Consider the following 12,664-nt stretch of genomic DNA (forward strand, 5'->3'; position numbering starts at 1 on the left):
CACTACAACAAGGAAATGATGCCCTTGGTAGCTGAAATAGTCAGCACATAAGCACTGGAATGGATACTCTGGACTTAATGGAGGTACTGGTGGTGCGCTAGGATTTGATGGTGCACTACGGTTGCATTGTTGGCAACTGGTACGAAGAGCCGTAATGGCAGGTGTGATTCCTGGCCAAAATACTGATGTCTCTGCCCTAGCAACCATGGAGGTGACACCTTGGTGAGCTGCGTGCAAAGCCTCAAGTACTTCGTCTCTCAGTGATGGTGGTATGACAATACGGTCTTTGTATAGGATGACGCCATCGACTGTAGATAGACCTTCACGGTACTGAAAGTAGTCTCTGAGCGATTCTGGCAGCTGGTGACGGTGTTCCGGGATACCAGATTCGATGATGTCGGTCAATGCTAGCATGTCTGTATCGCTAGCTGTGGCTGTGCGAACTCTGTCCCAGGTGACTGATCGAAGGTTGAGAGCATTGAGGGATGACACAACACCTGCAATGACGCATTCATCTATGGAGTCTTCCTGATCTTCCTGCATTCTCAAACCAGTCATGAGAGTACTGCGGCTAGCTGGACACACAGAGGTTGAATTGATATGTGTCTCATCATCTGGCAACATCAGCTTTTCTGCATCACTGATTGGATGACGTGATAGACAGTCAGTGGCGCGATGTTTGACACCTGGGATGTGGACCATACGGAACTTGTAGCGTAGCGTTTTCTCTTTCAAGTTTCTTAGACGAGTATTAGAGATGTCCTCAAGCGATCGGTCTGTGAATATCTTGAGAAGAGGCTTATGGTCAACAGCAATGATGAGGTCTGCGCAGCCTAGGACAAAGTACCTGGCCTTGTCAAGGGAATCTGCGACGGCAAGAGCTTCACCCTCAACCGGCGCATAGCGAGACTCTGCTGGATGAGTGAATCTGCTGCCAACAAGTGTGATCTTCCATCCAGATGGGCAACAGAAGGGTTCCTTCTTTGAGCATGTGCAGTGCTTTTGAAGGAGCCAGAATCCAATACCCACTTTTGACCAGTCGGTCGCCAGACATGTGGGTCTTTTGGGGTCAAAGATACGAACACCTTCTTCTATTTCGCTGGCGATCAGTAGTTTTGACTCATCGAAGACGTTCTGGAGATGTTCATTCCAGTTGAATGGAGTGCCAGGTTTCAAAAGTTCCCTAAAGGGTAGCATTCTTTCGGCCATGCTGAAAGCATATGATACCTGGTTTACTAGACCAAACCAGGAACGCACATCTGTAATGTCTTTTGGCGTGGGGAAGTTAAGGATGGCTTGTAAGTATCTCTGGCAGGGTCTTACATCGTTGCGTGTAATTTCAAATCCTGCAAATTCCACAACATCAGCTCCAAACACAAACTTTTCTGGATTCAGTGTTATGCCATTTCGACCGCAAATGTCTAGCCAGTGTACCGCTTGAAAGAAACTGTCCTCGAGATCATCAGCCCATAGCAATGCATCGTCAATACATTTGGTTTTGTGAGGGATGTCTGCAACAATCTCATCATAGCGTCGGGTGTATCCATCACCTGAAGCAATGTAGCCCTGAGGTGCAGTTTTGTAGCGATATCTTCCCCAGGGAGTGATGAATGTGGTAAGATGGCGGTCTTCCTCACACAGGGGTACACTGTGATAGCCGTTCCATGCATCGAAGACTGTTTTCTTCTTCCCATGGGGGACTGATCGTGCTTGATGAAAAGGTGATGGTGTGTGATGTGTTTCACGTGTGGCATGAGCATTAAGGGCCTGCAGATCAACAGTGCGTCTTGGCTGTCCACTTTTCTTTGCACACACAACCATTCGATGGCACCAAGTGACAGGCTCACCAATAGGGACAGGCTCAATGACGCCAAGTCGTACGTCTTGGTCAAGACCTGCCTTGACTGCATCTCGCCAGTGGATTGGAACTGGTACCGGTGTGTGGTAAGCAACTGGTTTAGCGTTGGGATCTACCAGAAGTTTCATTGGCGGACTCTCCATCAGACGAAGTGTTTGATGTTCACATGTGTTAAAGGTGCTGGCTTTGTAGAACTCAAGGAGGTACTGTTGAAGTTTGACACGATTCTCTTCTGTCGGTGAGCATGGTAATGTACTAGGTGGAGCTGGCGGAAGTTGACGGGCAGGGCATCCACATGGAGCTTTGTCCTCACCATTCAATGCTGCTGCACTGTATTGTTGTGAGGCATGGATTTCCGGAAAGTTGTCTGTGATGATACCAAGATTGATACAGGCTTCTCGACTCAGAAAAAGTTTGTCCGATGAGTCAGTAACATATGTCATCTGCCTGGTTTCAACTACTTGACCACTAGAGTCCTTGCTCGACATCCGCAGTAATAATGCACCGAGAATTTTAATGCCATCGTTGTTCGCTGTGTGCATGCGCATTGTCACAGGGATTAGGTCAGATTCACGTAACCCAAGGTGATGGACAACTTTGAGACCGGCAAGGCAGCTCTGGCATCCGGTATCAGCCATAGCCGGTATCACTGTAGCTAGAGACGGTTTAGGAAGATTGATGCCAAGTGCCAAGTAGTCCTCTGGAAGAGCCTGTATAGACACTCTTACGAATGGTTGAGGCTTAGAGCTTCTGCGAATCCAAGTGTCAGACAGGTTGTCATAGACATGATGATCAAGCGGGATGCTGTGTTTATTATTGTTCACAATGTTCACATCCTGATGGTGTATTTGAGAGGAATCTACAGTACATAATGCGTCAAACAGAACACTTTCCTTGTCAAAGTTTTTGGGCTGAGTGTGTGAAGGGCGCCTTGGATTGTCCAAACTACGGCACACACTCTCAAAGTGGTGTTCACGTCTGCATTGTGCACACCTGTGGCCATAATCTGGGCACTGAGTCTTAAGTTCCTGTGCAGTTCTTTTCGTTCCGTGGCCACGTTTGCCACAGTAGGAGCAAGCTTCTTGGGTGTCTCTGCTGGACTGTTGCTGCTTCTTGTAACTGGTGGCTGCTCCAACAGCATGGGAGTCTAAAAGTCTCGAAGCTGACCATTTTCCTGCTTCCTTGGCTTCCACGAATTGGAACACTTCCTCTAGCGACATGTTCTGGTTTTTATCACCAAGTAGGTCAAGCTGAATGTCAGGGTCTGCAACACCTCTTGTGAGAACATCACGCATGATTGCTTCAGTGTAATTAACTTTGGCGGCACAATTGTTGCAGTCAATCACAAATTTGCAAATGTCAGCCTGTCCTCTCAGACGTGCACCAAAGTTGCGGACAGATTCATCGCGATCTTGTCTCATGTTGTGGAGTGTCACTCTTGCCACCATTGTGTTTTCTTCACGCACTGCTAGCTTACGAATTGCTGCCAATACATTGTCCACCGATTTGTCAGTTAGATTGCCACCTGTTGTTCTCGTTAGGTCTCTCCGAAGAGGTTCATCACAACATTCCAACAACTGGATCACTTTGTCTCGACCATCCAGTTTGGTGGCAGCAACATAATCATTCCAGCGTGAGAGAAAGTAGGCCCAGTCCTCGCTGGATCCAGCGGCGGTAACTGTAGGACGCTTGACTTTCTCTACTCTGGCTGTTTTGGCAGGTGCCAATGTGTGTACGGCGCTGTGGGCAGTTATGAGTGCCGCAACGATGGCCGGATCTAGATCGGCTGTTGTGTAGGCACAGTCAGGGAACGGACACTTTACTGCAGGCATGGTGTCGTCTTCACAGTCTTGATCATAAATAAGTATCAACTATTTGCTTCAGGATCTTTATTTCCATCGACAATGATCAAGATCTGAAATTAACAATGATGATAATTATATCTATAAAATGGTAATTAGAGAAATGATGCTATACTATCCTGTAGCTTCAGATGTAACATTCATATTTGGTATGCATGTGTATATGGACAAGGCCTTCCCATACACACACAAATTTTGACCCATTTGACCTTGAACTTAGGGTCGGCGTTTAGGTTTTGAAAAATGCTCATAACTTCTATTAAAGCGTTTATCGGGGGCGTATGTCATCCTACGGAGACAGCTCTTGTTTTTGCTACTGTCCTCTGCACAAACCATGATATATCTGCATATATGCATCCAACCAAATCAGTAAAACTATTTGTCACTTAATTACATTAAACTTATTGCATGTTAACTTTTCAACAATATATATATATATATATATATATATATATATATATATATATATATATATATATATTTATAATTATATATAACAGATTTTGAAAAAAACACATATCAAACTTCAAATTGTTTTAGTAAATTATAGGCTTTAATTGGTATTGTGACATTGACAACACTCATGCATGCGACTATACAATTATACAACTATGGAAAACATTAGTTATGAGAAATTCCAATACATCAACATAACGTCTCAGATTTAAGGCAAATAATCTAGTGCTTTTTTGCTGCCATTTTTACTATTACACATTTTTTCATTTAATGTTATGATGCATTGATCTTGTTTCTAAATTAACCAAGCAATCATGTTAAATTTTTGAAGAAATATGTTGTCTGATAAATATTGAAAATATAATCACTACAACGTGAACAAAATTCAGTTGAATACTGTGACCAACGAAAATTTGCCAAAGAGCAATTCAGATCATGATTTAAATTAAATACAAGTAATATGAAAGTCTGCAAATTGGATCCCAGTTATGACTTATTTGTCAAATCTGCACATTAATTTGCCCTTGGCCATGTAGAATTGGGGACTAAATACCATCAAGTCATGTAAAAAGGAGCAGGGTATAGCACGCTGCTATTGATCTCTTGAGCTTTCACATGAATTTTACGGGTAATTTTCATACAACAAATGATATTACATAGTGTAATGATAAAGCATTATGAGCATAAATTATATCTCTTACTAGTGGTGCAAAAATCAATTAAGTGTCACATTTCAAAAGAAAATTTATATAAAAAGGTATTATTAATTGTTAAAACGTTATAAAAGGTTATTTCAATTCACTAAAGCATTTAATTACAAGAACAAGTGCATTTTATGTCCATTTCAATACATGTAACAGTATTGGCATTGTATTTATCTGCATTTGATGTGCATTTAATACACTTAAAAATGCAGACCAGACACACTGACTTCTAACAGAAACAAATGTATTTTTTTCTGCATTTTTTCCAGCATTAATACTCTTCAAGTGTATTTTTTATCATCCCAAATACACTTTACCAGGAAAAAGGTATGTTAAAATGCATTTTTAGTTTGTTTTAAGTATATTTTCAAATGCATTAAGACACTCTTTTGCAAAAAATGTTGAACAAAAACTTGAAAATATTCAATATACTAAAGTGAAGTAATAATTAAAGTGTTGTATGAGCATCAAAAACAGTGTCAAATTCATACCAGTGCCTATTTAGTAGCAGTAGGCCTTATATGGTCTACTTGTGGTAGAAATAATGCATTTTGTATAATACAACATACATAAATTAAAAAATATAGCTGCCCATACAGTTCAATACAATGTTCAATTAACTACACTATGCAAAGTTGAAATATGACATCAAGCTTGGAATAATCTTTTCAATAATGTGTAATATGCTGTTTTAATTTATAAGTGAAATAGACACTTGCATATAAAAACTGATTTTACATCAAAACTAAATGTTTAATTTGATTTTTAGCTCCACTGGCCAAAGGTCCTGTGTCCATCGTGCGTCCGTGCATTAACTTTTCCTTAAAACATCTTCTCCTAAACTACTGATCCAATTCTGATGAAATTTCTTAGGAATGTTCCTGGGGTGAACCTCTTTCAAATTTGTTCAAATTATGCCCCTGGGGTCAAATTTGACTCTGCCCCGGGGGTCACAAAATTGAAAATTTTCTTATATAAGGCCTATTTTGTAAAAACTTTCAAAATCTCCCGTCCATAACCATTGGGCCTAGGGCTATCAAATTTGGTATGTAGAGACATCTAATAGTCCTCTACCAAATTTGTTCAAATTATGCCCCTGGGGTCAAATTTGATCCTGTCCCGGGGGTCACAAAATTGAACATATGCTTATATAGGGTATATTTTGTGAAAACTTTACAAATCTTCTCGTACATAACCATTGGGCCTAGGGCTACCAAATTTGGTATGTAGGGGCATCTTATAGTCCTCTACCAAGTTTTTTCAAATTATGCCCCTGGGATCAAGTTTGACCCTGCCCCGAGGGTCACAAAATTGAACATATGCTTATATAAGGCCTATTTTGTGAAAACTTGAAAAATCTTCTTGTCCATAACCATCCGGCCTAGGGCTATCAAATTTGGTATATAGTGACATCTAATAGTCCTCTACCAAATGTGTTCAAATTTAATCCCTAGGGTCAAATTTGACCCTGCCCAGGGGGTCACAAAATTGAACATATGCTTATATAATGCCTATTTTGTGAAAACTTTAAAACAATTCTTGTCCATAACCATTAGGCCTAGGGCTACACAATTTGGTATGTAGTGACATTGTATAGTCCTCTACTTAGTTTGTTCAAATTATGCCCCAGGTGTCAAATTTGACCCTGCCCCGGGGGCCACAAAATCAATTATATGCTTATATAGTGCCTATTTTGTGAAAATTTTAAAACTCTTCTTGTCCTTAACCATAAGGCATAGGGCTACCAAATTTGGTATGTAGTGACATGTAATAGTTCTTTACCAAGTTTGTTCAAATTATGCCCCTTGGGTCAAACTTGACCCTGCCCGGTCAACTGAACATACGCTTAAATGGGGCCTTTTTTGTGAAAACTTTTAAAATCTTGTTGTCCATAACCATTGGGCCTAAGGCTACTAAATTTGGTATGTAGTGACATCTAATAAACCTCTACCAAATTTGTTCAAATAATGCCTCTTGGGTCAATTTTGACCCTGCCCCAGGAGGTCACCAAACTGAATAAATGCTTATAAAGCGCCTATTTTGTGAAATCTTTAAAAATCTTCTTGTCGAAAACCATTCGGACTATGGCTACCAAATTTGGTATGCAATAACATCGTATAGTCCTCTACCAAGTTTGTTCAAATTATGCCCTTTGGGTCAAATTTGATCCTGACCCGCAGGTCACAAAATTGAACATTATATACGCTTATATCTTGCTTATTTTGTGAAAACTTTAAAAATATTCTTGTCCTTAACTCTAGGACCTAGGGCTACCACATTTTGTATGAAGTGAGATATAGTAGTCCTCTACAAAGTTTGCTCAAATTATGCCTCTGGGGTTAAATTTGACCCAGCCCAGAAGGTCACAAAAGTGTACATGTGCTTAAATAGGGCCCATATTTAAGTATTTGCACATGCAGAGAAATTTGTTTCAGCCTTTTTTTCAGCAGTGGAGCGATACAGGGCTATCATGGCCCTCTTGTTTAAATACTCAAAAAATGAAACCGTGTTCATGCTTGCATGAACACAGTTTATAAATGCTGTCAGAATAATAAAATATGCAATTACTATAAATACAAATGCCAGGGAAAAGTGCTTTTTGTACTAAAAAATTCGAATGAATATTACAATAAAACATTCTGAATACTTTGGTATGTAATTAACAGTTTTGTCTGAGAAAATCACTAAATTTTATATATTTATTCAAATTCACATAAATCATATTTCAAAAACACATAATTACTTCAAATCCTTTCACACAATACTGAAAAAAATGCACAGTTTCTGATTGTTATTGATGCTCGATTGGTCATTGTCGGCTCGGGTACTACTTACATGTACCCTGGGTACTCTTAGGTATACTTACATGTACCCCGGGTGCGGTAAATATACTTAATCGTACCCGGGAAATTTAACGCTAAATCGGTCGTTGTCGGCTATTTTTTGGAATTAATTATATTTACATATATGTCAATTTTCTGTAAAATGGCATCTATATTATCGAAACTCATACTCAAAAAGCATGTTAATGCAGATTTTTTAAAAAGAGAAGCTTTTTTAAGATAATCGGTAGCGCGTTTTACGACATCGGATTTTGGGCGGAAATACTTGGGTACAGTCTAATATCGACCGGGTACGATTAAGTATATTTACCGTACCCGGGGTACATGTAAGTAGTACCCGAGCCGACAATGACCAATCGAGTGTTATTGATTCTTTATTAATTTATACATATACCATTTTTTAATCTTGATGCATCCTCAATTGTATTATGCACATCTTAATCTGTTTTAACAGTTATAATATAAAGATTAAGGCTGACTCAGTAAAATAATAATCCATGATTTCTGCAGTACTTGCAGACAAACTAGGAATACTGCTGTGATATTATCTATCTATCTAATGGGATATTAATTTGGCTTCAATAGATATATATTACATATATATATATTAGTTAAACTTAAATTGATTGACCATCGATAAAAAGATATAATAATATATGTGTATATATATATATATATATATATATATATATATATATATATATATATATACTTGTAAAACTAAAAACTAAATATGTATGTTTCTATTACATCATTTAGGACTTTTATTTTCAGACAAAGTAGAGTGAAGCTTAAAACAGTATCCAATTGTAACAGTCAATTTTGGGGAAATCAACCTTATAATTATTTTCTGTGTTGGTCAATGTCATAATTGTCAGCCATAATTGTCACAATCAAGTGGTCTTTTTACACTGTAGTTTTCTCACTGACTATGGGTTTGTTCTGAGAATGAACCACACAAAGTATTGTTGGGGAGATGAGTTGTCAATTTTATGTTGATCAGTCTTTCTTAATCCAGTATACCTGTAAAAAGTGAATTTGTAACTAATAATCACACAATATACACAATTAAAATTGTATGCATTTAGATTTATTTAGTACTGCATATTAATCATTTTCCAAAAAAATGTGGCAACATTATATTATATAATGCTGCAATACTAAAGTAATTTACTTATTAAAGGTCGCTGATGTGTAATGGATGTGGTGTCCACCTAATGATCTGGAGGTCACTGGTTTGATCCCCAGTGTGGGAGCATTCTTAAGAAATCTCCAAGAGATACCCAAGTACTGGTTCTAGGCCCAGGAAACGAACTCAAGAGCATTTCACATACATGTATGTAGTTAGTACTTTAAATTTAATCGAACTAAAAATTGGATAAAAATTAAAAACTGAAACCCTTATTAATACATTTTATTTTGAATCAAGCAAATGTGGAAATTCATTAAAAATAATGAAAAAAAAATAATAATTCTACTTTAAAGTAATCATGATAATTTAGATTATTTTCAGAATATTTATTGATGATAATGATGCAATTATATATTACCTAAATGATTAAAATAAAACATGTAATGTTAATTTATGAAAAAAAACGTTTTAATTTTATCAATATCATGGTAATTACAACTAGATACAGGCAATTAGATCAGAAACGTGCATTAATTATATTAATTATCAACCCAGACATTTGTAGTGATTTATGGTCACTATTTCGGTTTGGTTGGTTTTGTAAACACCGTAATTTCATCTTAAAAATTGGATGATAGGGTGATAAAATAATAATGGAAAAGTAAATCACTTGGATAATAGGTCAAAATGCAACACAAATGAACGTTAATAGTGCTCTTAATATCAAAGTTTCGGTAAAAAGTTTGGCGCTAGTTCAACGCGCATCGTATACAGCCTCATAACAATAGACTGACAACCTTTTGGGTAGTAAAGTAGTAATACAAGGCAATATGGCGACCGTTAGCCACGAGGCCTATCTTACGGAGGAATCCGAGATAGCCGATGTATCACGATTGCGCTGATCAATCTTGTTCTTGCGGAGCTCCTTGTGAAAATGCGCGGCATTACTTTTTTGAATGTTTAAACTTCGTACACATAAGATGACTAACTATAAGCAGATTGAACCATAACTTTAATGTTAAATTGTTGCTATGTGGTGAACCCAAAATGTCTTTGGATTTTAATGAAATGGTGTTCAGAACAGTACAGACATTCATAGCAGGCTCAAAAAGGTTTAAATTTTGTATAAAATTGTCAATGACATGCATACAATGGGAGATAACTATTCTCAACAACTTTACAATTGTTAACCTACTTTCATGTCTATTTATCTGTGTATAATCTGTGTTAAACTAAGTGATTATATTGTTGAACTATTAATAATGTATTTTAGTAAATTATGTTATATAATTATCTGGGAGAGGATCCAGATAATGTTGCAAAAACTTGTAATCCAATCCCATGCATATTTGATGCAATAAATACGTTTAAACTAACTAAAAAACTAATTTCATAAGCCTGGTAACAGTTTAACGGTTATGCTACCAATGTGTCACACCAGGGCCTTGAATTTGAAATCTAGGACATGCATGGTCCTTTCTTTATGAAATCAGGACACAAAATTGTATTTTAAGTCCTTATTTGACCTGGCTATAGTTCTCAGATTATTATAAGCTCAATCAGTATATTTATATCATTATTTATGCTTTGTGTTTTGTAAACATATACACAATCATGCAGTTACATGATAGCAAAAAGGTCATTGACAAAGCCTATGGTCAAAATGTGAACACATTGAGTGTAATCGCCCTCTCGTGCCAGCAAAAACAACACGTTGACAGGTTGTCATTTTTGACAGTTCTACTTTCACTTTCATTTTGTGATATCAAGCTATTAACAATTATGTGGATGAGAAAAATATCGCCATTGCTTTTTATGCCCCCGGTAGGGTGGCCTATATCAGTTGAACTGTCAGTCAGTCAGTGTGTCAGTCTGTCCGTCCGTCCGAAAACTTTAATGGCCATAACTTTTTTAATATTGAACATAACAACTTGATATTTGGCATACACGTGCATCTCATGGAGCTGCACATTTTCAGTTGTGAAAGGTGAAGATGAAGGTCATCATTCAAGGTCAAATGTCAAATACAAAGCGTCTGTCTGTCTGTCCGAAAACTTTAACATTGGCCATAACTTTTTCAATATTGGCGTGCATGCGTATCTCATAGAGCTGCACATATTGATTAGTGAAAGGTCAAGGTCATCCGTCAAGGTCAAAGGTCAAATTTTGCAATATTGAAGATAGCAACTTCATATTCGGCATGCATGTGTATGTCATGGAACTGCACATTTTGAGTGGTGAAAGGTCAAGGTCATCCTTCAAGGTCAAAGGTAAAATATATGGCTTCAAAGCTGCGCAGCAGGGGGCATTGTGTTTCACAAACACAGCTCTTGTTTAATATATTTTCTGCACATTTCTTCAAAAAACTTACATCAATACACGATTTTCTTCGTTAATTCAATCATTCCTGACAGATTTGTGTACACATTTCGCTACATTTTGACGTGCGTAGGTAGGACCGCATTACCGCTTCCGAAATGTGTTTTCATACTATTGCCTTCGAGGAACTTATCTGATGTTTGACGGAAAGGGCCGAAAATGTGCGAGTGTGGGTCAAGTTCCCCACAGGAACTACTTTCCCGTTCCCCCAATTTTTTTTCCGTACCTAAAATCGTACCTAATTTTTTTTTCGTACCCAATTTTTTTTCACCCCCAATTTTTTTTTTGGTCCAAATTTTTTTTTTCCCAAATATTTTTTCGTATCCAAATTTGTTTTCATACCCATATTTTTTTCGCAAAATTTTTGTACCCAATTTTTTTTTCGTACCAACATACACAATTGTGGTGATTGTGGTGATGTAGATAAACCTAACTTGATGCTTTTATATCCATCCTCTCAAAAGCATCGTCACACCAGTACTGTCAGTACTTTGATTTTTAATATGTCATTCATTATAAATAACTACGTTCCTTTACCATTCACGTGTATAAGTAAATCAGCTTCTTTACCAGTGTGTGTCCATTGAGGTTTTTCACTATAAAATATACCGGTAAGCAATATTTTTAACAAACTTTACACCACAGATGTACCTTTTGCGCAAATAAAGGTTTACAGCGAGATTATACGATTTTCTATATGTGTTAAATTGTAATATATTGATACAATATGTTACTATAACACAAAATAGGCAAGAAAAATTATACATTGAAGACGAATTTCATAAAATGCAGCAAAGACAAATTAGCGCCCCGAGCCGATTGTGACGAAGATATTTCGTACGTATTTTCCTACAATAACCGAAGCATTAACCTTTTCAGTTAGTGCAATAAGTGCATACAGCATACACACAAACTTTACCGTGAGATTTGTCTAATGCATATCAGTAAATCTTAAACAACACTAATTTTTTAATTTATAACGATAAATGACGATTGCTCTTGCTCGAAATCAGAAGTGATAATGGTGAAAAGTTCCTTCTAGCTCAATTGTTTATTAACTTCGTCCTTAGGGTCGCAAAGCCATGAGAATAAGCGTTAGTGCCAATTTCATAGAAACACAGCATACTATCTTATAACACATTTTCCCATATATTTTTCTCAGTCAAACATAAAATATCTTGCATCTAGATTGCGCAAGATCGTGCCTACGCTTCGGGTTTGCGTTCTCGCCCTCGTAAGCAAACAGTCGATTGTACGAAATCGAGACGCGGGGTCATACGATAACGATGCGAAAATGCGATTACACGATGCGAGATGTATCAAAAAAGCGGTGCAATATTGCGATATTAAAATCGCGAGATATAATCGTGTTTGCGTTATTTCGCATTTTATTTATACAAAGGACGAGAGCGGAAAAAAATCGATGCGTG

Source organism: Dreissena polymorpha, chromosome 9, assembly GCF_020536995.1.
Source record: "Dreissena polymorpha isolate Duluth1 chromosome 9, UMN_Dpol_1.0, whole genome shotgun sequence".
NCBI classification, from domain to species: domain Eukaryota; kingdom Metazoa; phylum Mollusca; class Bivalvia; order Myida; family Dreissenidae; genus Dreissena; species Dreissena polymorpha.